The sequence below is a fragment of the Balaenoptera borealis genome (genome assembly GCF_965194805.1).
Source record: "Balaenoptera borealis genome assembly, chromosome: 6".
Classification (NCBI taxonomy): Eukaryota; Metazoa; Chordata; class Mammalia; order Artiodactyla; family Balaenopteridae; genus Balaenoptera; species Balaenoptera borealis.
Genome location: NC_138863.1, coordinates 111,068,273 through 111,095,592, shown reverse-complemented (window position 1 = coordinate 111,095,592; position 27,320 = coordinate 111,068,273). Strand labels below are relative to the sequence as shown.

The 27,320-nt window shown below is 40.8% G+C and overlaps 1 long non-coding RNA gene across 2 annotated transcripts in view; it reads left to right on the top strand.

The window, feature by feature from the left end:
• The window catches only part of LOC309631476, a 722,222-nt gene that overhangs the window by 38,886 nt on the left and 656,016 nt on the right, over positions 1-27,320 (top strand). The gene's annotated exons all lie outside the window — the stretch shown is intronic.

Genomic DNA, 27,320 nt, shown 5'->3' with positions numbered 1-27,320 from the left:
GCAGGCTCAATAGTTGTTGCTTGCAGGCTCTAGAGCACAGGTTCAGTAGTTGTGGTACACGGGCTTAGTTGCTCTGCGGCAGATGGGATCTTCCCAGACCAGGGATGGAACCCCTGTTCCCTGCATTGGCAGACAAATTCTTACCCACTGTGCCACCAGGGAAGTCCAGTGTGCTCTTTTTTAAGCCTAGTCTGTTTTCATTATTTTCTATCTTAACGATTCTGTATTAAAGAAAAAAAATAATACTCCTTTCTACCCCTCCTCTTTGAGGATTATATATGAAGAAGTATGTCTTATTTATTAACCTCAAATTTTCACCTTACTTTTAAGAAGTAATCACAATGTCAAGTATTTAATACTTTTCACTTCCACCTTGAAAAGCATGGATATTAAAGTGCTAATACAATTACCTTCCCTAGTCTATCTTTTTTAGTTTTTGTTATGTATAAAAAACAATGAAAAACATGCATGGTTTGTAAGGAAATGACAAATTTCAGAAAATTCAGCATCTGAATACAATCTAAACATAGCTTCTAGATAAAGACACAGAAAATTGCCAGATACTCAGAGGCCCCCTGGTCCCATTCTGGTGACTCCCCTTAAGGTTTAATATTGTTCTGGTATCTAACAAAAAGATAACTTTACCTGTATTTTGTATTTTATATAAATGTTATGGCACAGTAAAATCACTTTTGGGTTGGGCTTTTTTATTTTATGTTGTTTGTGAATATGCCTATATGGTTGCCTGTTGTTGTGATCATGCATTGCCACTGTTGCATAGGATTCCATAGTGTAAATATTTAACTATTAATTAATTTATTCCAATGTGTATTACATTATGAGTGATTTTCAGTTTGTGTCTATTGAGAACAGCACTGGTATATAAATTCTAGAACTTGAGCTTTGGTGGTGTGTGTATACATTATTGTTCAGTATACATGTAGTAGTAAAAATTTTCGAGTCATAGCTTTCTTGTGTTTATCTTTTTAGATATTTCTAAATATTTTCAAAACATTTGTATGATTTTTCATCTTCAGCAGCAGTGAATGAGATTCAAGGATTATACACATTCTTGTCAAACTTGATAATACCTGTCATATTCATTTGAACTTTCTGGTTGGTGAGTGATAATTCCAGCTATCACGCTTTTGCATTTAATTGACTACTAAGAAGCCAAGCATCTTTTGATATGTTTACTTAACATTCTGTACTCTCTTTTTTGAAATATCTTTTGGTATATTTCCCCCATTTTGCTATTCCATTATCTTCTTAGTGAAGACTTCCTTTTTTTTAACATCTGAAGACTTCTTATTTAGGAGTTTTTAATACATGCTTGATATGAGTTCTTCTCTCTTTCTGTCTCTCCTTCTCTTTCTTTAGATGAGTGTCAGTTTTTAATGTTAATAACATCTAATTTGTTATTTTCCTCTTTATTTAGTCTTATTTCTATTTATTTATGTAGTCTTCTTATCTGTAGCAGAACACATTATTTATTCTAAACCACAAATATGTTTTCGTTTCTTCAATAAATGTAATTATTAAGCTTTAAATTTAAGTTAACTTTCTAAACTAAATATGTTGTATCATAGTGAGTATTAATTTTTCTATGACAGCTGAAAGGTTACATTTATTCAGAAAATGTTGTATCAGCTTTCTTTTCATTTGCTCCTACTTCTCATTGATTCACAGTGGTAAACATCACTTCATCCATGGATCTGACTTTTTTCTGACTTCTCATGGTCATTCTCACTAATTCGTCTTGCCTCCTGGAATCTTTAGCAATCCCATTATTCCACAGAAGCAAAAACCTTCCGTGGGACTTTTTCCTCAGAAGATTGATTATTCCCACATTTTAAATGGGAGATTGCAATAAGTTAGGAGAAAATGCCACAAGGGTCTCTCATTTTTTTTCTCACATCCTGTATCAGCCTCTGCTTGCACTCTCTGTTCAAAGATTTTTGTGCAACACATTGATGGAAGATGCCAGTTGTTTCTCTCCTTGGGGAAAAGACAGATTAATTACCTAACAAATAAAATAAAGAAAGTGTCTTGCTCTTTTCAAATGTTGGACAGGATTGCTTGCATCCTAATTTAAATGTTTCAGGTGACTGAAGCTTAAGATTCCTAAGCTTTAATCCATACTTGTACCATGCACAGCACCCAACAGGAGAGCTTTACATAACCCCATGAGACACTTGTGTGCAAGTGGAACAGATAAAAATATAAAACTATTGCTGTCTTTTTGTGTCATAAAAATGATTTTTTGTCTCATTTAAAATATTTTTTTCTAAAATCCAAAAACGTGTCAGGCTAAAATATTGTTATTTCAAATATGGTAAAATCGAAGACCCTTCAAATTTCTTTCCAGTTTTGTTGATGATGGGATGCCGTCAGAGATATGACTTCATTAAACACAATAGGTAAGATTCCTTCATAGGCCTGATTGGGGAATATGAAAATAATCCCCAGAAAAATCTGGACATTTTCTAGTTCTCAAATATTGGTTAAGATGGTAGAAAGGGCCCTTCATTGTCCTATATGTGAATGCAGATCAACTGTGAGAGGTGGGGATAAAACAAGCAGCCTAAATATCCTTTATGTTTGTTGTACTACTAGTAGAAAGAGGAAGGGTCAACATGTCACCATGGTTGATATAGCAAATAAGCTGCTTGAAACTACACAGAAATGTACCTGCTTGTATTTTCTGTGCAGTTACCCTCTCTTTTGGTGTGCCCTGATACCTCCCTCAACTTATGTACCAACTCCAGCAGCATTAAGCAGAAATCCAAAGAAATCTATTCTTTGGAATTATGAGGAAGGGAAGAGTCAAACATTTTATAACATGCTCTATACAAGGATACACATCACCATCCTTATCTATGTCATGCCATGCATGGAGGGTCAGTAGGTTCAGGGGATTCTGGAAGCACCAAGTTCTGTGGGGTTAATCACAGTTGCATTCATGGGCAGTAAAAGAGAAGGGCCTTATCTTGGTCACTTTCTCAATGCTAGTATCTACAAAAAGAAGAGGATAGCAGACATCTTAGGGAGAAGAGCCAACATTAAATGAAATGTCCTAATTACTCTAGGCAACCTCTCATAATGACCTCCCATAGCTCCTCAAATCCCTACATATTTGCACAAGGGATAGTGTAATATTACTGGAGTGTCTGACTGCAGATTAACATTATTTTTGTTGAAAAAAATAAAAATAGGTTCAAGTGATAGGGTTTGAAAAGTGTTCACAGTGCGAGGGAAACTATTGTAACAATGTGGACAGAACCCTTTGGATGGATTCATCATTTTTTTTTTTTTGCTGCTTCAGAATCTGTAGTAGAGATTGGTGTGTTCCATGATGCATTCCCGCTTCCTATAAGTTTTAGATGGAATACCCCATTAGGAAGAAGTGCACGTAAGGAAGATTAGTGAGTCAAACTCCTCTGCCCTCTGTCAGCAGTGGGTGCAAAGGGATTTAGACCAAGTGCTTTCATCCTTTGATTTGCAAAGTTTTCACTATATGAATGATGTTTTGTTTGTTTGCAGGTCAGGAGCCTTGGTCTCAATATCCCTGTTTAAAAAGTGTTATCACGTGTCTGCCAGAAAGAATTGCTGATGATATTGGGAAAAATTGAGAGTTATCCTTAACAATTAAGGGTTTTGTAGCAACATGGATGGACCTAGAGATTGTTATACTGAGTGAAGCAAGTCAGACACAGAAAGACAGATATCATATGATATTGCTTATATGAGGAATCTAAAAAAGAAAAAAAAAGGTACAAATGAACTTACTTACACAACAGAAATAGAATCATGGATATAGAAAACAAACTTATGGTTACCAGGGGATAAGTGGGGAAGGGATAAATTGGGAGATTGGGACTGACTTATACACACTACTATATATAAAATAGATAAGTATTGATAAAGACCTGCTTTTCAGCACAGGGAACTCTACTCAATGGTGTGTACTGGCATATATGGAAAAAGAATCTTATTAAAAAAAGCAAGGGTTTTGGGATTATATAATAAATATAAATGTGCAAACCTTTAACATGAAAGGAAAAATCAGTTAACTCTGTGGTCCCTGTTATGGTGTAAATATTTTGTACCTCTGATTTTAAAATTTTGAAACCCAGCTCCCATGTTGATGGTATTAGGAGGTGGGGCTTTTGGGAGGTGATTAGGTCATGAGGCCAGAGACCTCAAACATGAGATTAGTGACCTAATAAATGTAGCACACAGAAGATCTTATGCCCATTCCATGATTTCATTGCCGAGCGAGAAGACCCACATTATGAACAAGAAATTGGTCCCTCGCCAGACACTAAGTCAGATGGCAACTTGTTCTTTTTTAAAAAAATTAATTAGATAATTAATTACTTAATTTTTTGGCTGTGTTGGGTCTTTGTTGTGGTGCACGGGTTTCTCATTGGGTGGCTTCTCTTGTTGTGGAACATGGGCTCTAGGTGTGCGGGTTTCAGTAGTTGTGGTTCACGGGCTCAGTAGTTGTGGCCTGTGGACTCTAGAGCACAGGCTCAGTATTTGTGGTGCATGGGCTTAGCTGTTCCATGGCATGTGGGATCTTCCCAGACCAGGGCTCGAACCCTTGTCCCCTTTATTGGTAGGCAGATTCTTAACCACTGCACCACCAGGGAAGCCCCTGGTTACTTGTTCTTGAACTTTTCAGCCTCAGCAATTATGAGAAAACAAAAATATTTTGTTGTTTATAAAACACCAAGTCTCTCGTATTTTGTTTTAGCAGTCAAAGAGCTGGCTGAGGAGGAATATCTGTGAGTTTGAAGACATATCAAGAGAAACCTTTAAATCTCAAAAGAAAAGAGAAAATGGGCAGGAAAGAAATCAACAGAACAGAGTAATCAATAATAGTGGAACAATGAAAAATGCTGTGACCTATACATAATGGGTATAGCAGGAGGAGAATAAAGATAACAAAGAACAGAAAATATTTTTAAAAAATGACTAAGAATCTCCCCACATGAATGTCTGACACTAAATCCGCAACATCCAAACTTAGAGGAACATATGAATAGTAAAGAAAACTGACCAATATCTCTCAGGAACATCAATGCAAAAATCCTCAACAAAATATTACCAAATTGAATCCAACAATATTTTGAGAGAATTTTATATCATGAATGAGAGGGAATAATCCCAGGTATGCAAGGCTGGTTCAATATTCTAAAATCAAATAATGATACCCATCATATCAACACCCTAAAGACAATCATTAGCATATCAATAGATTCAGAAGACCTTTGAAAAAATCTAACACCCATTCTTCATTAAAATTCTCAGTTAAAGAAATAGACTGGAGCTTTCTCAAGTTGATAACAAAGATTTACAGGAAACTTTTATCTTACATCATGATAAATGGTCAAAAACATGAAGCTTTTCCACTAAGTTCAGGTAAAAGCAAGGATGTCCCCTTTCATGACTCCTTTTCCATATTTTACTCCAAGTCCTTGATAATGCAATAAGGCATGAAAATAAATAAAACAAATACAGATTGGGTAGAAAAGAATGAAAGCAACCTAAATAAAATGTGGACCAATATACTTTATGGACACCTCTCCAAAGAAAATAGACACTATGCATATAAGTATACAGAAGAATAATCCAGATTACATGCTGCCATGAAAAAGCAAATTAAAAATACAATTACATATCACTATGTAACACTTAGAATGGCTAAAATGTGAACAATGACAAGAACAAATTCTATAGGAGATGTGGAACAATAGGAAATGTCATTTGTTATTGGTGGAAATGAAAAATAATACAGCTACTTTGGTAGTCTGATTGACACTTGCTAGAATATTGAGCATTCCCTTACTGGACAATCCGGCAAGTGTTCTCATGGATATTTACTGAAAGTAGTTTAAAACATACTTCCAGAGGAAAACCTGCATATGGATATTTATAGCACCTAATTCAATATTGCCAAAATGTGAATGAAACTAAGGTGTCCTCCAATAGGTGAATGAAATGATATAGTATTAATATATTCTGGGAATGGGATAATATTGAGCACTAAAAAAGTAAGCTATCAAGCCATAAAAATAGATGGGAATTCTTTTTTTCTTTTGAAATATAGGTGATTTTCTTTATTTTGTAATTTAAATTTTATTGGAGTATAGTTGATTTACAATGTTGTGTTCATTTCAGCTGCACAGCAAGTGATTCAGTTACACATATGCATATATTCATTCTTTTTCAGATTCTTTTCTGATAAAGGTATTCCCAGAATATTGAGTAGAATTACCTGTGCTATACAGTAGGTCCTTGTTGCTTATCTATGTTATATATAGTAGTATTCGTATGTTTACCCCAAGTTCCTGATTTATCCCTACCCCCCACCTTTCCCCTTTGGTACCTATAAGTTTTTTTTCCAAGTCTGTGAGTCTGCCTCTGTTTTGTGAGTTAGTTCATTTGTATCAATTTTTAGCTTCCACCTAGAAGTGATATCATCCAATATTTGTCTTACTCTGTCTGACTTACTTCACTTAGTACAATCATCTCTAGGTCCATCCATGTTACTGCAATTGGCATTATTTTCTTCTAATTTATGGCTGAGTCATATTCCATTATATATATATATATATATATCACATGTTCTTTACCTATATTCATATGTTGATGGACATTTTGGTTGCTTCCATGTTTTCACTATTGTAAAGAGTGTTGCAGTGAACATTGGGGAAGATGTGTCTTTTTGATTTATGCTTTCCTCCAGATATGCGCACAGGAGTGAACTTGCTGGATCATCTGGTAGCTCTATTTTATTTTATTTTATTTCATTTCATTTCAATTTCAATTTTTTTGGAGTATAGTTCATTTACCATGTTGTGTTACTTTCTGCTGCACCACACAGTGAAGCAGTTATACATATATCCAATCCTTTTTGGATTCCTTTCCCATACAGGTCATTACAGAGTATTGAGTAGAGTTCCCTGTGCTATACAGTAAGCCCTTATTTGTTATCTCTTTTATATATAGTGGTGTGTATATGTCAATCCCAATTTCCAATTTATCCCTCCCTCCTCCCCTTGCTCTGGTAACCTCCATTCTGTGCTCCATAGTGGCTGTTACCAATTGGCATTGCCACCGATAGCATAGTATTGGTGGTACAGTGGTTAAGAATCTGCCTGCCAGTTCAGGGGACACAGGTTTGAGCCCTGGCCCGGGAAGATCTCACATGCCACAGAACAAGTAAGCACATGCACCACAACTACTCAGTCTGCGCTCTAGAGCCCATGAGCCACAACTACTGAAGCCTGTGTGCCTAGAGCCTGTGCTCCACAACAAGAGAAGCCACCACAAAGAGAAGGCTTCGTACCACAACGATGAGTAGCCCCCGCTTGCTGCAAATAGAGAAAAGCCGCGTGCATCAATGAAGACCCATCGCAGATTAAAAAAAAAAAAGTAGTAGGTTTCTCTTTTTCCCACACCATCTGAAGCATTTCGTGTTTGTAGACATTGTGATGATGGTTATTCTGAGTGGTTCCAGATGACACTTCTTTGTACATCTGATTTGCATTTGTCTAACATAAAGCAATGGTGAGCATCTTCATATGTGCTTTTTTTTTTTGAACAGTGTGAGTAAAATTTACCCCTTGAAAAAGGGTTATTGAAAGGTTGCCTTGTTTTGAAGTCTATTTCGATTACCTACCCTAAGACATTTTTTGAGGGCTGTTGTCATTTACAGCTCCCCAGGCATTGTGAATATGAAGTGCCTATAAGGTCCAGTTTTTAGAGTTGTTGTTATGGGAAACAGAAGGCAGAAGGATTTCTACTGTCCCTGTCTGGTTACTGACAGAACCTTAGATGTAGGGAAAGTCCTGTTCCTGGGTTTTAGATTAGAGTGGAATGTGCCTGACCAAACATGCAAGGGTTTCTGTCCCATTCCTCCTTCCCCCTTACCCTTCATCCCCCGAACAAATACAAACCCCTGCAAAATCACCTGTTGAGGGTGCTGTCTTGCAGAGTGGGATGACCCTAATGAAGGAGTCGGGAGGTCGGAACCCAAACACCAGGATATGTTGAGACCAGGTGATTTTCCAAGTGTCATCCAGCCCAGAGAGTCCACAATCCTTTGGGTGTCAGAGGGTTGATTTAGTAGTATGAGGGCACACTTAGATCTGGAGATTGTGATCCCATGCAGAGGGGACCAGATACTACATGTTCAAGGGGGGCGAATTAGCTGGCATATCCTCCCGAGGTCCTCAGGCCCACAAGAGTCCAGCCTTGGGACCAAACTGGGTCTGTGTCCAGGGATGTGACACTAGCACGTTCACCGTGACTAAACGAATTTAGTGATCATTTTTCTTTTCTGTAATTTAATTTTAAATTTATAATGGAGTATAGTTGGTTTACCATGTTGTGTTCGTTTTTGATATACACCAACATGATTCATTTATACAGAGATGACTATATATTCTTTTTAGAATTATTTTCCCATTGAGGTTACTAAAGGGTGTTGAGAAGAGTTCCAAGTGCTCTACAGCAGGTCCATGTTGATTACAAGTTTTCTCTCTGTAAATATGTAGATACTAACTCCAACCTCATGATTTATGCCTCCAACACACCTTTCCAGTTTGGTAACCATAAGTTTGTGTTCTAAGTCTGGGACTCTGTTTCTGTGTTGTAAGATAGTACCTTTGTATCAATTTTTGGATTCCACCGATAAGTAATATCATATGATAGTTATCATTGTCTGATTTGTGACACTTAGTATGAATGTATGTAGGTCCTTCTGAGTGGCTGCAAATGGCCTTATTTCATTCATTTCATGGCTGAGTAATATTCCATTGTCCATATGCACCATAATTTCTTTATCCAGTTTTCCTTCCAAGGACTTTTAGGTAGCTTCCAAGTAGAGGCTCTTGTAAACAGGGCTGCATAAAGGTTGGAGTGCCTGGGTTCTGTCAGTGTATGTTTTTTCCAAGATACAGGCCCAGGAGTGGAAGCGCCATATGCTCTGAAGCTCTGTTTTTTAGATTTTTAAGGAATCACCATCCACTTCTCCAGAGTGGCTGTTAGCAATTTACATTCCCACCATCAGCTTGTCAGGGTTCCCTTTTCTCCACGCCCTGTCCTGCATTTCAGGTTTTACACTTTGCGAGGTTGGCCATTCTGACTGGTGTGAAGTGGTACCTCTTTGTAGTACTGATTTGCATTGCCTGCCTGTTTTGTTGGCCAAAAAGCGAGTAAATGTTTTTCCTGAATATATTAAGGCATAACGCATACGGCCTTTTTGGCAAACTGCATCATTGGCGATGTTCAGCAGCTTTGCGTGTGCTTTAATGGCGAGTGCAAACTACCTCTTGAAATCCCTTTCCTGCAATTCTGCCTTGCTTACAAGTCCTTTACGAATACTTGGCTGAAAAAATGACTCCATTAGGGTGTCAATTACAACCCTGCATGTCTGTGAATTCCAGTGCCCCTGAGCACCAGTTTTCAACTTGTTGTTTAGGGAAGCAGCCACAAAGGGGCAGGATTTCTACAGACCCATTCTGGTTACTGGGGCACCTGAAGGATAGGGAAATTCTTCTTCCAGATTAGGAAACTAGAGTGGCATATGCCTGTCCAAACATCTAGGGCTTGTGTCTCATTCCATCCCCCCATTCCCCGTCTTCACCCGGAAAATTACAAGCTGTGCAAAACGGGCTGTTGAGTGTGCTGCCTTCCCAAAGTGGGGATACTCTAAGGAAAGGAGTTGGAGGGGGGACCCGAATACCAGGAGACGTGGAGATGAGGTGACTTTTCCAAACTCTTCCCGATCAGAAGGTGTACCATCCTCTGGATGTGCCATGCATGTTGTAGCTGTAGGAAGGGTCCCCTGCACCTGGAGATATGGGACCCATGGAATGGGGGCCAGGCAGTATTATTCTAAAAGGGCTGCATTTGCTGTCCCATCCTCACCAAGCCTCTTAGACCCAAGAGTGTAGAGCCTTAGGTCCCATCCAGCTGTGTGTCTAGATGTGGTCAGTCCAGATGGCATCACAGCCCCTGAACAAATTTTGTGAGAATTTCTCTCTCTCTCACTGTCTTTTTTTTTGTTCTTGTTATTTAATTTTATAATGGGGTATAGCTGATTTTCAATACGGTGTTTCTTGCTGCTCTACATCTATGCAGTTGACTCACTTAAAGAGAGACATCAATAAATTCTTTTACACACCCTAACCAGTCTTATATATTCTTTTCCGGTGACAACAGTGTGCTGAGCGCAGTTCTTTGAGCTATAGAGTAGGTCCTGTCGACCACTTATTTTGTTTATGGAACAGTATCTGTGCGAATTTCAACCTCCTGGTTTATGCATCACCACACCCCACATTTCTCCTTTAGCAGACATAACTGTGTTTTTTAAATGCGTGACTCTGTTCTGTTTTGTAATTCAGTTCATGTGTAGCGATTTTTACATTCCCTCTATAAGTGATATCTTATGATAAGTTTCTTCTTCTGTGTGACTTATTTCACTTAGAATCATGATACCTAAATCCACTCATTATGCGGCTACTAGGCTTATGACATTGATTTCACGGCTGAGTGATATTCCATTGTACATAAGTACCACAACTTGTTTATCCAGTTTTCTCTTTCCTGGGATATTTAAGGTGTACCGAAGTGGAGGTTCCTGTAAACAAAGCAGGCCTAAACTTTGGAGTGCCTGTGTCTTGTTGATTTTTAGTTTTTCCAATTTATACGCCCATAAGTGGAAGTGCCCTGTACTCTCTAGCTGTATTTTTTGATGTTTTAGTACACACTATACACTTCTCAAGAGTGGATGTTGGCAATTTACATCCCGCCCATCAGCGTAACAAGGCTCCCTTTTTTCCATGGCCTGTCCTGCATTTCCGGTTTTTACACTTTTTCCAGCATGGCCTTTTTAACCAATGGGAAGTGAGACATTTTCTAGTGCTGATTTGCATTTCCCGATTGCTTGGTTGGCCAAAAAGGGCATATGCGTTTTTTTCCTGAATATATTAAGGAAAAACGCATACGCCCTTTTTGGCCAAGGGCATCATTGTCGACGTTTTGCTGCTTTTCATATGATTTAAAGGCCAGTCGAATCTACCTCCTGAAATCAGTTTCCTGTAATTCTGCCTTGCTTTCCAATCCTCTTCGTTGCCTTCCCTCAATATATTTTTGAACGATAGTTATCATTTATAGCTCTGCAGGTTTGTGAATTGCAGTGCCCTTGAGCTCCATTTTCCAACTCACTTTTTTGGGAGCGGGCCGCAAAACGGCAGGATTGCTTCAGGTCCTATTCTGGTTCCTGGGGGCAGGCTGAGCCTGTGGTTAATTCTTCTTCCTAATGGGAAATTAGAGTGACCTGTGCCTGTCCCAACACTTAGAGCTAGTTTCTCATTGGTTCCCCCTCTTCCCATTCATCCTCCAGACAAATTGCAAAGTGTACGAAACAGGAGGTGAAAGGTGCTGATTCTCCAAGTGGGGAGATTGTTAGTAAAGCGGCTGGAATGGTGAACCCGAGCACCAGGAGATGTGAAATGAGGTGCATTTTAGAAACCTTTCTCGATCACACGGTGTACCATCCTCTGGGTTTCCCATGCATGTTTTCACTGTAGGAAGATTCCCTTGAACCTGGAGATTTGGGAACCATGGAATGGGTACCACGCAGTAATACTTTAAAGGGTCTGCATGTGCTCACCCAACCTCACCAATCTCTCAGCCCCAAGAGTGTGCAGCCTTATGTCTCATCCAGCTGTGGGTCTAGATATGGTCAACCCAGGTTGTCTCACAGCCCTTTGAACGAATGTTGTAAGAATTTCTCTCTCTTTCACTGTCTTTTTTGTTTGGAATTTATTTTTATAATGGGGTTTAGCTGATGTTCACTGCTGTGTTTATGCCGCTTTACACCCACCTGATTCACTTACAGAGAGATATCAATACATAGGTTTTAAGATTCTTACTAGTCACTTATATTCTTGTGCGGTGAATAGAGGGTGCTGAGTCCAGTTCATTGAGTAAGGAGTAGGTCGTGTCTATTGCATATTTGGCTTAAGGAACGCTATCTGTGCTAATTTCAAACTCTTATTTTATGACTCACCCCACCTCACCTTTCCCGTTAAGCAGCCATAGTGTGTTTTCTAAATTCTGTTCTGTTTTGTAATTCAGGTCATGTGTATCGATTTTAACTTTCCCTCTATAAGTGATATCTTTTGATAAGTGTCTTTTTCTGTGTGACTTATTTCACTTAGAATCATCGTACCTGAATCCACTCATTATGCTGCTACTAGCCTTATGACATTGATTTCATTGGCGAGTTATATTCCATTGTATATAAATACCTCAACTTCTTTAGCCATTTTTGGCTTTCATGGGATATTTAACGTGTACCGAAGTGGAGGTTCTTGTAAACAGAGCAGCCCTAAACTTTGAGGTGCCTGTGTCTTGTTGATTTTTAGTTTTCCCAATTTATATGCCCATGAGTGGAAGTGCCCTATGTTCTCTAGCTCTGTTTTTTAGATGTTTTAGGACACACCATACAATTCTCCAGAGTGGCTGTTGGCAATTCACATCCCGCCCATCAGCGTAACAAGGCTCCCTTTTCTCCATGGCCTGTCCTGCATTTCTGGTTTTTACACTTTTTTCAGCATGGTCCCCTTTGACCGATGGGAAATGAGACTTCTTTGTATTGTTGATTTGCATTTCCGGCTTGCTTGGAGAGTCATAATTTATAATTCTTCAGATTTGTGAATTGAAGTTTCATGAGCTTCATTTGTCAACTCGCTTTTTTGGGAGTTGGCCACAAAACCGCTGGTTTGCTTCTGCCCCTACTGTGGTTTCTCGGGCGGCAGGCTAAGCCTTTGCTTAATTCTTCTTCCTGATTGGAAATTAGAGTGACATGTGCCTGTCCGAACATCTAGGGCTTGTCTCTCATTGTTTCTCCTCCTTCCCCTTCATTCTGTGGACCAATTCCAAACTCCGTGCAACAGGACATTGACGGTGCTGACATCCTCAAGTGGGGAGATTGTTAGGAAAGAGGCTGGTGGGGTGAACTCAACCACCATGAGATTAGGAGATGAGGTGCCTTTTCCAAAATCTTCCTGATCCAACCGTGTACCATCTTCTGGGTGTCACAGGCATGTTTTAGCTGTAGGAAAGTTCCCATGTATGTAAGGAGAACACCAGGGATTTTTCCAAATCAGTGTCTCCCCGAACCCCAATCTGGCGAATTTTTAAGCTACTGGTACATGTATGTTCATTAAGGGACTTGGGCCGTAAGCAGAGTCCGAACTTTAGATGATTGAAGTCTTCAGAGTCAGAAACGCTCGCCATCGGCCTCCTTTAGGTTCCATTTTATCTGTAGTTGATAGATGATGTCGATATAGATATCTATTGTTTTTCAGATTATTTCCCCTTAGGGGTTATTACAAAATATTGAGTATAGTTCCCTGTGCTATACAGTAGTTCCTTGTTGATGATATATTTTATACATAGCAGTGTGTATATGTTAATCCGAAACTGTTAATTTATCCCTCCTCCCACCTTTACGCTTTGGTAATAAAATATATAAGATTTTATACTTCCCAGAAATCCAGGAGTTGAAAGAGAGGTATCATTTTCAATGGAAAATCATTCAAAACAAGATTGAAACTTCAGCCAAGATTAGTAGATCCACATCCTTGGAAAGAAATTACTGCATTTCTCTAATGTTGACCTGACAAATACGACAAACCCCTCCACTGAACTTGCTTATAATAAAGTGATGGAAATATCAAATGGAAGTGTTAGAAACATCTTATTTTACACAAGCCTTATACACTGCTCTATGTTAATTACAGTTTGGCTCACACATCTGTTCTTTGAAGTTACAATGTTCTCAAATTCTGTTACTGATCCTGCAGAGTGGGCCCCAACAAGGGTCCCCCTGCCCAGTGTCATTGGAGCCAACAGATCGAGACTGAGTTTGGTTCAGAAGCAAAGGAAAACTTAATATTTTGATCAGAGAATGGAGAGGTGAGAGCGTGCGCTCCCCCGCGGGCTGTGGGCCGGGCTGTTGTGTAGGGATCCCGTCAGCGTCAGCGGGAGGGACGGGGCGGAGCTCTCGACGGCCGGGTTGGCTGGAGCTCAGGCTCTATGTGGCGGAGTCTGCACGGGGCCCCGAGAGCTGAGGTGTCGGCCTAGCCATTTTGCACTAGGAAATCGGGTCTGAAGTGCCGGGTGTGGGACCTCTGCCTGTGGAAACCTAGCAGCAAGTGAAATTAGACAAAGCACAAAGGAAAAAAAGGTTAGACTTTATTTTATTGCCCAGATTCTATTTTTATCTCCCAGGAATTTTTAATGGGCTTTGCCGGTGACAAACCCCTCCTCTGCCTTTTGTCGCATTCCTCATTCTTGGGGCGCTGAGGGTGCAGACACCTCTTCTGTAAATGCTTCGTGCTGAGTTGGGTGTCCTCATACCCGGGGGGAGGGGCAGGACTTCTCCCCAGCAGCCTCCAGTTGAGGTTGGTTGTCCCCAGGCCTCCTCCCTCACTGCTCGTCCGCCTGAGCACCAGCGTTGGAAGTTTTATAGATTCTAGTGACCTTTAAGGGTCCAGGAAAGAGATGCGCAGGGACGCTGGGGGGGGGCTGGTTTTACCCTGCTCCACATTGGTTCGGCCCCCTTAGGCTGACGGTTTCTGCCAGCCTAGATGCTCTGACCAGTAGTCTGCGCTTTCTTCAGTTAGGCCACTGAATTAACGTACAAACAGCACCAGGTGTCAGAGCCCTGCCTGCTCAACTCCCAGACAGTCCAGGGCCGGTGGTGATCCAGGACCATGACGGCCACTCAGTCAACGGCCTTTTGAAGTAGCCAGGAGTCCAGCCGGTCTCATTGGCCGCCGTCACCGTGGTGTCTGTAGGCTTTTCTATGGTGGCAGCGTTATTTATGGGTCCCCTGCCAAGTTTATTAGCTCCGCTCTGGGTGCAGTAAGTCCTGCAAGCAGTAGTCTGCTCTTTTGGGGCACACTCTTGTGGTTTTCTGAGAGAAGCTCCAGGTCAAGTGATGGTCACACGAGTCGTCATGGGGGCCTGTTGCCCCAGGTTGTCTCTCTGGAGGTTGGAGTTGGAGGGCCTCCTCACTCGAGGTCATTGTGCCCACGGAGCGATCCCTGCAACTTCAGGGCATGGTGGGTGGTTAGGATCACCAAGTGGCGTCCTTTTCCCTTAGGAGGGAGCTGGCCTTGCGGGCTGCTCATTTCCAGGTTTTTAGATACCCCCAGTATCCTGGTCGGATGGGGTGGCTGGCCAATGCCTGGAGGGCATTCTTGCATTGTTCCATTTCCAGTGGTCCCAGTTTTTGCACTAATACTCCAAGGGCGATTCGCCTTCGACCAGGAATGTAAAGGTCAAAGGGTTTAGCTAAATTAGGGAGGTCCAGGGCAAGGGTCTGAATTGACTGCTCTTCCCATTCTTGAAAGGCCGCTTCTGGATTCTATTCAAAAGGATCATCATCTTTTCCTTTCAGTGTTTCATATAGAGGCCCAGCTATTAGACTGTAGTTAGGGATCCAGATGCAGCAAACCCCGGTCTCCCCAGGAACCCCTAAGCTGTCTTCTAGTTTTAGGAAGGGTGAGGCTGCAAATGGCTTCTTCCCTTTCCTGGGATGGGCTTCTCCGACCTTCTGTGAGAATGAAGCCCAGGCAGGTGACCTTAGTCTGTGATATTTGAGCCTTTTTCTTGGACACCTTCTATCTTTTATTGGCTAGGTAGTCCAGAGGCCTCCTTAGTAGGGCTGGCGATCAGAATGTCGTCTGCACGTTGAAGGAGGGTTCCCTTCTCCAGAGGTAGATCTTTTAGGGCTTTAGCTAACGTTTCCGCAAAGATGGTGTGGGAATTTTTGAACCCCTGGGGCAGGACGGCCCAGCAGTATTGTTTTTGTTGTATGTTGAGTCCTGCCACTCACAGCCAAAATTTCCTGTGACCCTGGGACTAATGGAATACAGAAGAAGGCATCATTGAAGTCTAATACAGAATACCATGTCTTGGTGGATGGTAGAATGACCAGCAGGGTGTAGGAATTAGGAACTACTGGATATATATCCTCTGTGGCTTCACTGACTGTCCTGGCGTCCTTTACCAGGTCCCCAGCAGCCCACGGGGCTCTCGTGGTGAGGCCCCTCCCAGGATATGGAGCTCACCTGGGCAGGTAGCCAGCAGCCCACGGGGCTCTCATGGTCAGGCCCCTCCCAGGATATGGAGCTCACCTGGGCAGGTACCCAGCAGCCCATGGGGCTCTCGTGGTCAGGCCCCTCCCAGGATATGGAGTTCACCTAGGCAGGTACCCAGCAGCCCACGGGGCTCCCGTGGTCAGGCCCCTCCCTGAATATGGAGCTCCCCTGGACAGGTAACCCGGCAGAGATGGGCACACAGGAACCGTGCACATAGCCCTCATTGCAGAGCACCCCCAGCACACCTGTCGCTCAGAGCTGACACAGAGCACCTCAGAGCAGGGTTTGAACTAACAAACAGCAGCTCCGACAGGTCTGTGACCCTAGGCTTCTCTCTGTGCGGCCTCCCTCCGCCTGGTCTTCCAGGGGCTTCCACTGCAGCCGGGGCACCAGGCCTCTGTCTCCACCCACCACCCCTCCTCTCCCTGACTCCTGGGTTCCTCTCATCAGGAGAGGGTCTTCTTGAAGTTGTCTCCCACTCATGGACCAGATAAAATGATTTGAAAACAAGCCAGGGCTGCCGCCCCTTGTCTATCCTGACTCTCGGGACCCTACACCTGTTCCTTGGATCTGGCCGGTGCAGCAAGGCCCATTTTCTGCAACTCTGAGCCCCTGAGGGGCGAGGATTGGCTGACCTGGGCAGCCTGACACGGCCGGCCAGCCCTTCCCAGGTGTGCCTGGGTTGAGGTCAATACAAACACCCCTCCAGGCAGCAAAAGCCTCTGCAGCTGTGCCTGACGCCATATTCTCTGCCCCGTCAGCAGTCTCGGGGTTTTGCTGGTGGGAGGGAGTAGGGCCCATGGCTCTATGAGTGGCCCCGTGTGAGTGGGGCTCTGCTGGACTTTCTGCAGGAGTTGCCAGGCTGCCACCTGCTAAAGAAGAGGATGTGTCACCCATACTTGCTGCTGGAATTTCTCCCCAGGCAAAGGTGAGGAAGGAAAAAAGCAGTGGGGACCGGGACAGGAGGGGTACCTCAGGCAGGGAAATGGAAAGCTTCCAGAAGAGCGCCCGGGGCCAGGACCATCCTGGCTGGCCTGCAGGCACCAAGTCGGCCTGCGTGCTGTCGCTGGTGTGACTCCAAGCCCTTTCCTCTAGGCTTTAAAGTCTTTGCACACATTCAGGTGTTTTACCTGGGAAGTGTGGGAAAAGTTCAGCAGCAGCTGGCCTGGGGCTCAGCTCACGTTTACTCAGAGACGCCTCCTCACGGTCCCCCAGCTTTGCAATGAGGACGCTCCTTGTGGGGGGGGGGCTGCTGGCTGCATGGGAGATGATTCCCCACCTCTGACCAACTTCAGAATTGTTTACCACTGGAGCAAGTGCCCTGATAGGGTTTTCCTCTGTATGACCAGTGGGTTCTGTTTTTTTTTTCTTTTTTGGTTCAAGATAGGTTTTATTCCTCTTTTTGTATTTATAGATATAAGCATGGAAATAATTCATTCATATAAATACGTCTATGGGAAGGAAAGACCTTTTTTTCTGTTTTATTTTTTTAAAATATTATTTATTTTTTAATTTTTTAATTTTATTTTATTCATTTTTTTATACAGCAGGTTCTTATTGGTTATCTATTTTATACATATAAGTGTATATATGTCAATCCCAGGCTCGCAATTCATCCCACCACCACCACCCTGCCACTTTCCCCCCTTGGTGTCCATACATTTGTTCTCTACATCTGTGTCTCTATTTCTGCCTTGCAAACCGGTTCATCTGTACCATTTTTCTAGGTTCCACATGTATGCGCTAATATATGATATTTGTTTTTCTCTTTCTGACTTACTTCACTCTGTATGACAGTCTCTAGATCTATCCACGTCTCTACAAATGACCCAATTTCGTTCCTTTTTATGGCTGAGTAATATTCCATTTTATATATGTACCACATCTTTTCCACTCGTCTGTCTATGGGCATTTAGGTTGCTTTCATGACCTGGCTATTGTAAATAGTGCTGCAATGAACATTGTGTGAATATCTTTTTGAATTATGGTTTTCTCTGGGTATATGCCCAGTAGTGGGACTGCTGGGTCATATGGTAATTCTATTTTTAGTTTTATAAGGAACCTCCATACTGTTCTCCATAGTGACTGTATCAATTTACATTCCCACAAATAGTATAAGAGGGTTCCCTTTTCTCCACACCCTCTCCAGCATTTGTTGTTTGTAGATTTTCTGATGATGCCCATTCTAACTTGTGTGAGGTGATACCTCATTGTAGTTTTGGTTTATATTTCTCTAATAATTAGTGATGTTGAGCAGCTTTTCATATGCTTCTTGGCCATCTGTATGTCTTCTCGGGACAAATGTCTATTTACGTCATCTGCCCATTTTTGGATTGGGTTGTTTGTTTTTTTACTGTTGAGCTGCATGTGCTGTTTAAATATATTGGAGATTAATCCTTTGTCCATTGATTCGTTTGCAAATATTTTCTCCCATTTTGAGGTTGTCTTTTCGTCTTGTTTGTAGTTTCCTTTGCTTTGCAAAAGCTTTTAGGTTTCATTTGCTCCCATTTGTTTATTTTTGTTTTTTATTCCATTACTCTAGGAGGTGAATCAAAAAAGATCTTGTTGTGATTTTTGTCAAAGAGTATTCTTCCTATGTTTTCCTCTAAGAGTTTTATAGTGTCTGGTCTTACATTTCAGTCTCTAATCCATTTTGAGTTTACTTTTTGTGTATGGTGTTAGGGAGTGTTCTAATTTCATTCTTTTACATGTGGCTGTCCATTTTTCCCAGCACCACTTATTGAAGAGACTGTCTTTTCTCCATTGTATATCCTTGCCTCCTTTGTCATAGATTAGTGGACCTTAGGTGTGTAGGTTTATCTCTGGGCTTTCTTTTTTTTTTCTTTTACATCTTTATTGGAGTATAATTGCTTTACAATTGTGTGTTAGTTTCTGCTGTATAAAAAAGTGAATCAGCTATACGTATACATATAACACCATATCCCCTCCCTCTTGCACCTCCTTCTCACTCACTTATCCCACCCCTTTAGGTGGTCACAAAGCACCGAGCTGATCTCCCTGTGCTATGTAGCTGCTTCCCAGTAGCTATCAATTTTACATTTGGTAGTGTATATATGTCCATACCACTCTCTCACTTTGTCCCAGCTTACCCTTCCCCCTCCCCGTGTCCTCAAGTCCTTTCTCTACGTCTGTGTCCTTAATCCTTTCCCGCCCCTAGGTTCTTCATAAACTTTTTCTTTTAGATTCCATATATATGTGTTAGCGTACGGTATTTGTTTTGCTCTTTCTGACTTACTTCACTCTGTAGGACAGACTCTAGATCCATCCACCTCACTACAAATAACTCAATTTCGTTTCTTTTTATGGCTGAATAATGTTCCATTGTATATATGTGCCACATCTTCTTTATCCAGTTATCTGTTGATGGACACTTAGGTTGCTTCCATGTCCTGGCTATTGTAAATAGAGTTACAATGAACATTGTGGTACATGACTCTTTTTGAATTATGGTTTTCTCAGGGTAAATGTCCAGTAGTGGGATTGCTGGGTTGTACGGTTGTTCTATTTTTAGTTTTTAAGGAACTTCCATACCGTTCTCCCTAGTGGCTAAATCAATTTACATTCCCACCAACAGTGCAAGAGGGTTCCCTTTTCTCCAATAAATGCTTCTCCAGCATTTATTGTTGGTAGATTTTTTGATGATGGCCATTCTGACTGGTGTGAGGTGATACCTCACTGTAGTTTTGATTTACATTTCTCTAATGATTAGTGATGTTCAGTATCCTTTCATGTGTTTGTTGGCAACCTGTATATCTTCTTTGGAGAAATGTCTATTTAGGTCTTCTGCCCATTTTTGGATTGGGTTGTTTGGTTTTGTGATATTGAGCTACAGGAGCTGCTTTTTGGAGGTTAATCCTTTGCCATTTGCTTCATTTGAAAACATTTTCTCCCATTCTGATGGTTGTCTTTTCATCTTGCTTATGTTTTCCTTTGCTGTGCAAAAGATTTTAAGTTTCATTAAGTCCCATTTTTTTATTTTTGTTTTTATTTCCATTTCCCTAGGATTTGGGTCAAAAAGGATCTTGCTGTGATTTATGTCATAGACTGTTCTGCTTATGTTTTCCTCTAAGAGTTTTATAGTGGCTGGTCTTACATTTAGGTCTCTAATCCATTTTGAGTTTATTTTTGTGTATTGTGTTAGGAAGTGTTCTAATTTCATTCTTTTACATGTAGCTGTCCAGTTTTCCCAGCACCACTTACTGAAGACACTGTCTTTTCTCCATTGTATGCCCTTGCCTCCTTTGTCATAGACTAGTTAACCATAGGTACGTGGGTTTATCTCTGTGCTTTCTATGCTGTCCTATTGATCTATATTTCTGTTTTTGTGTCAGTACCATATCATCTTGATTACTGTAGCTTTGTAATATAGTCTGAAGTCTGGAAGTCTGATTCCTCCAGCTCTTTTTTTTGCCCCTCAAGACTGCTTTGGCTATCCGGGGTCTTTTGTGTCTCCCAACAAATTTTAAGATTTTTTTTCTAGTTCTGTAGAAAATGCCAAAGGTATTTTGATAGGGATTGCATTGAATCTGTAGATTGCTTTCGGTAGTATAGTCATTTTTCCATGCCTTGTTCTTTTCTGTTAAAAGAAAAAAGAAAAAAAGTGTGAGTACAATATACCTCTTCAAATTTTCTTTTTGGAAGGTTGCACTCTTGAATTTTTTGGTCGATTTTCGCCCTCAGTATTTTTTGGAGGGCAGGTGTCATTTACAGAACTGTAATTGGTGAATATTTAATGACCTTTTGCAGTGGGTTTAAAGCTGCTCTTGTGGGAAATGGCCACAAGGATGCAGCATTTCTCCATTCCCAAATCTGGGTACTAGGGCAGCAGAGCCGTTCTGGAAGTCGTTTGCCTAGGTTGTCAATTTGAATGGAATGTGCCAGGAGAACCCCCCATAAGTTTATGTCTCATTACTCCTAGTTCGTTGTTTTCATTTTTTAAATTGGGGTAATGGTTAGAATGTTGCTTCTGCAAGGTGTACACACTCTGGTTCATTTACATATTATATATATCTATTTATGTAGAGATCCTCTTCCCGTGTAAATTATTACAGAGTGTTCCGTAAACCTCCCTTGCTATATGGTAGGTCTTTTTGATATATGTATATAATATGTGTTGGTATATATATGGTCACGCTAATCTTCATTTATACATTCCCCCCACCTTTCCTGTTAGATAAGCATAGTTTTTTTTTTGTAAGTCTGTGATTGACTTTCTCTGTGGAAATATGTTCATTTGTGTCAGGTATTTGATAACGCCTATAAGTGATAGCATAGGATATAGGAATTTTGCTTTGCGACTTACCTCATGTTCTGTGATTATCTCCAAGATCATCTATGGTGCCTCAAAGAGCAGTGTTTCATTGTTTTCCATGGCTAATATTCATTGTGTACATGGACCACTTCTTCTTTATCCTTTCATCTGTTGATGGACATTTTGGTGGCTTAACTGTCTTGTCTATTGTGAATAAGGCTGCAGCGCAGCTTTTGCAGCCCGGGTCTTCTCGATTCTGGTCTTCTCAGGTGAGAGGCCCATTGGTGCGCCTGCTGGATTGAATGGTACCTCAATTTTCCTTTTAAACGCAGCTCCTTTCTGTTCTCATTATTGGCTGTTAACCACTTTACATCTCACCAGCAGCTAGAGGGTACACAGTTCTCTAAAACCTCTTCAGCATTTATTGTTTGTAGACTTTTTGCCAATGGTCAGTCGACTGGTATGAGTTGAAAACTTTTTGTAGATTAGATTGCATGAGTCTAATACTTCCTGAGGTGGAGCTTTTATCCATTTTCCTTTTTTTAAAAAGAGAGTGAGTAAAACTTACCTCTTCATACTATCTTCGTGAACATTTTGCCTGTTTTGAATTTTTTTTATCCATTCCCTACCTCAGCACAATTTTGAGGGCAGGTGTCCTTTACAGCCCTGCGTCCTTGTGAATGGTAAGTGACCATTAGCTGTGGGTTAAAAGCTGCTCTTGCGGGAATCGGCCACAAGGCGGCAGCATTTCTCCTTTACCAAATCTGGTTACTAGGGCAACAGAGCCTTACTGGAAGTGGTGTTCTAGGTTGTAAATTAGAATGGAATGTGCGAGGAAAAAGCCCTTTAAGTTTATGTCTCATTACTTCTTGTTGGTATTTTTAACTTAATTTTTATTTTTTATCACAGCAAACTTGATTACAATGTTTTGTTCGTTCTAGGTGTGCAAGATGTGGTTCTTTCACACATATACATATATCTATTCTTCTTCGGATCCTTTTCCCATGTAGGTTATGATACAGTGTTGAGTAGTCTTCTCTTGGTATTGCGTAGGTCTTTGGTGATTATATATTTCACATGTGTTTGTATCTCTCTGTTAACCTCAATATGGTAATGTATCCAATCCTCACACCTTTCCATTTGGTGAACCATAAGTTTTTTTTAATGAATCTATGATAGTGTTTCTCTGTGGAAATACCTTTGTTTGTATCATTTTTTAGGTAACACCTATATGTGATATGATAGGATATGTGTCTTTCACTTTGTCACTTACTACAAGTTGCGTGATTACTTCTAGACTCATCTGTGGTGCTGCAAATGGCATTGTTTCATTTTTACACTAGCTCATATTCCATCTGTACATGTAGCAGTTCTTCTTTGTCCACCCATCTGTCAGTGGACTTTTTGGTTACTTCCATATCTTGGCTATTGTAATACTATGCAATGCAGATATGCGTGCCTGTGTCCTTCCAATTCTGTCTTCTTAGTTTATAGGTCCAGGAATAGGTCTGCTGGATCATATGGTAGCTCAATGTTGACCTTTTAAAGGCACCTCCATTCTGTTCTCTTTAGTGGTTCTTTCCAGGTTACGTCCCACTTAAAGTTGAGGGTATGCATTTCTTCACAGCACCTTCAGCATTTATTCTTTGTAGTTTTTGCTGATGGTTATTCTGAGTGGTGTGAGCTGATACCTCTTTGTGGTTGAATTTGCATGTGTCTCATAATGCGTTGAAATTGAGCTTTAAGACATGTCCTTTTTATTTTTCCAGCTGTGATTAGAGCTTAGTTCTTCAAAGTGTTTTCTTAAAGTATGTGTCACCATTTGAAATACTTTGACCATTATCCCCCTCAAGACATTTTGAGGACAGGTTTCATTTACAGCACTGCAGTACTTGTTCATATGAAGTGACCATTAGCTCAGGCTTTAAACCTGCTTTTGCAGGTAATGGCCAGAGAGCGGCAGCCTTTCTATGTTCCCCATGCTGGTACTAGGGAAACAGACCTACCGGCCAGTGGTGTTCTTCGGTTATAAATTAGATTGCACTGTGCCCAGATAAACCCACAAATGTTGATGTCTCCTTGTTTTGTTTGTTTTTTAAATTTGATTTATATTTATTATTCGAGTAATATTCCATTGTGTATATGGACCACTTCTTCTTGGTGCATTACTCGGTTGATGGACATTTTCATTGCTTCCAAGTGTTGGCTATGGCAAATATTGCTGGCGTACAGGTTTGCCAGCCTGTGACTTTTTGATTCTCATTTTCTCAGGTGATAGGCCTAGCAGATAGGATGCTTGATTCACTGGTAGCTCAGTTTTTACCTTTTCAAAGCACCTCCACTGTGTTTACATTAATGGTTCTTACCATGTCCCCCTTAGAGCTGAGGGTACACCTTTCTCCACAATCCCTTCAGCATGTATTGTTGGCAGTTTTTTTGCTAATGGCCATTCTGACTGCTGTGAGCTGATAGGTATTTGTAATTTCGATTTGCATATCTTTAAAAATTCCTAAAATTCATCATTTTCCTGCGCCTTTTTCTTTTCTCTTAAAAGACAAAACCGTGAGTACAATATGGCTCTTGAAATTGTCTTCTTCGAAGGTTGCCCTCTTTTGAATTTTTTGGTCAATTTTTGACCCCAGAAATTTTCTAGGGGGCAGATGTCATTTACAGAACTGCAAGTTGGTGAAAATTTAGTGACCTTTTGCAGTGGGTTTAAAGCTGCTGTTGTGGGAAACGGCCACAAGGAAGCAGCATTTCTCCATTCCCCAATCTCGGTAGTAGGGCGGCAGAGCCTTTCTGGAAGTCATTGTCCTAGGTTGTAAATTAGAATAGAATGTGCCAGGAGAAATCCCCATAAGTTTATGTCTCATTACTTCTTCTTGGGTTTTAAATTTTTATTAATCTGGGTAAAGATTAGAATATGGTTTGGCCTAGGTGTACACAATCTGGTTCATTTGTACATTATGTATGTCTATTAATGTACAGATCCTCTTCCCATGTAAAATATTACAGTGTTCCGCTTCTTCTTGGTGCATTCCTCTGTTGATGGACATTTTTGTTGCTTCCAAGTGTTGCCTATGGTAAATATTGTTGGAGTGCAGGATTGCCAGCCTGTGATTTTTGATTTTCATTTTCTCAGGTGATAGACCCAGAAGCGGGTATGATTGATTGACTTGTAGCTCAATGTTTACCTTTTCAAGGCACCTCAATTGTGCTTTCATTAGTGGCTCTTACCACGTCCCCCTTAGAATCGAGGGTACGCCTTTCTCCACAATCGCTTCAGCATTTATTGTTTGCAGCATGTATGCTAATATCCCTTCTGGCTGCTGTGAGCTGATAGGTTTTTGTAATTTGGGTTTGCATGTCTTTGAAAATTCGTAAAACTCATCATTTTTCTATGCCGTTTTCTTTTCTGTTAAAAAAAGTGAAACAATTGTGAGTACAATATAACTCTTGAAATTGCCTTCTTGGAAGGTCGCCCTCCTTTGAATTTTTTGGTCGATTTTCCACCCCAGAAGTTTTTTAGAGGGCAGGTGTCATTTCCCGAACTGCAAGTTTGGTGAATATGTAGTGACCTTTAGCAATGGGTTTAAAGCTGCTGTTGTGGGAAGTGGCCTCAAGGAGGCAGCATTTCTCCATTCCCCAAACTGGGTACTAGGGCAGCAGAGCCTTTCTGGAAGTCGTGTTCCTAGGTTGTAAATTACAATGGAATGTGCAAGGAGAAACCCCCATAAGTTTATGTCTCATTATTTCTTCTTGGTTTGTAAAAATTTTTTAATCGGGGTAAAGCTTAGAATATTGTTTGTCCTAGGTGTACACAATCTGGTTCATTTGTACATTATATATGTCTATTCACGTACAGATCCTCTTCCCATGTAAAATGTTACAGAGAGTTCCACAGACCTCCCTTGCTATATGGTCGGTCTTTTTGATACATGTATACAACATGTATTTGTATACGTATAGGAAGACTAATCTTCATTTATCCATTCCCCCCTCCTTTCCTTTTAGATGAGCATAGTTTGTTTTCTAAGCCTGTGAGTGTCTTTCTCTTTGGGAATATATTCATTTGTGTCAGTTGTTAGATAATGCCATAAGTGATATCATAGGATATAGGTCTTTTGCTTTCTGACTTACTTCATGTTTTGTGATTATCTCCAGGCTCATATATGGTGCCTCAAAGAGCAGTGCTTCATTGTTTTCCATGTCTAATGTTCCATGGTGTACATGGACCACTTCTTCTTGGTGCATTCCTCTCTTGATGGACATTTTCATTGCTTCCAAGTGTTGCCTATGGTAAATATTGCTGGAGTACAGGATTGCCAGCCTGTGACTGTTGGATTTTCATTTTCCAGGTGATAGACCCAGCAGTGGGCATGATTGATTGACTTGTAGCTCAATGTTTACCTTTTCAAGGCACCTCAATTGTGTTTTCATTAGTGGTTCTTACCATGTCCCCCTTAGAACCGAGCGTACGCATTTCTTCACAATCCCTTCAGCATTTAGTGTTTGCAGCATTTTTCTTGTTGGCCGTTCTGACTGGTGTGAGCTGATAGGTTCTTGTAATATGGGTATACATGTCTCTAAAAATTCCTAAAATTCATCATTTTTCCACGCCGATTTCTTTTCTGTTAAAAGAAAAAAGAAAAAAGTGTGAGTACAATATACCTCTTGAAATTGTTTTTTTTTGGAAAGTTGCACTCTTTTGAATTTTTTGGTCGATGTTTGACCTCAGGATTTTTTGGAGGGCAGGTGTGATTTACAGAACTGCAAGTTGGTGAATATTTAGTGACCTTTTGCAGTGGGTTTAAAGCTGCTGTTGTGGGAAACGGCCACCAGGAAGCAGCATTTCTCCATTTCGAAATCTGGGTACTAGGACAGCAGAGCCTTCCTGGAAGTCGTTGTCCTAGGTTGTAAATTAGAATAGAATGTGCCAGGAGAAACCCCCATAAGTTTATGTCTCATTACTTCTTCTTGGTTTTGTTAATTTTTTTAATCGGAGTAAAGCTTAGAATATTGTTTGTCCTAGGTGTACACAATCTTCTTCATTTGTACATTATATATGTCTATTCACCTACAGATCCTCTTCCCATGCAAAATGTTACAGAGGGTTCCGCAGACCTCCCTTGCTATATGGTCGGTCTTTTTGAGATATGTATATAATATGTGTTTGTATACATATGGTAACACTAATCTTAATTTATCCATTCCCCCCACCTTTCCTTTGAGATGAGCATCGTTTGTTTTCTAAATCTGTGAGTGTCTTCCTCTGTGGAAATATGTTCATTTGTGTCAGTTATTAGATAACGCCTATAAGTGATATCATAGAATATAGGTCTTTTGCTTTCCGACTTACCTCATGTTTCGTGATTATCTCCAGACTCATTTGTGGTGCCTCAAAGAGCAATGGTTCATTGTTTTCCATGGCTAATATTCCATTGTGTACATGGACCACTTCTTCTTTATCCATTCACCTGTTGTTGGAAATTTTGATTGCTTCACTGTCTTGGCTATTGTGAATAAGGCTGCACTGCAGGTTTGCAGCCTGTGTCTTCTCGATTCTTCTCAGGTGAGAGGTCCAATGGTGCGCCTGCTGGATTGAATGGTACCTCCATTTTTACTTTCAAACACAGCTCCTTTCTGTTCTCATTATTGGCTGTTACCCCTTTACGTCTCACCAGCAGGTAGACGGTACACAGTTCTCTAAAACCCCTTTAGCATTTATTGTTTGTAGACTTTTTGCTGATGGTCAGTCGACCGGTGTAAGTTGAAACTTTTTGTAGATTAGATTGCATGGGTCTAACACTCCCTGAGGTTGAGCTTTTATCCATTTTCGTTTTTTTTTAAAGAGA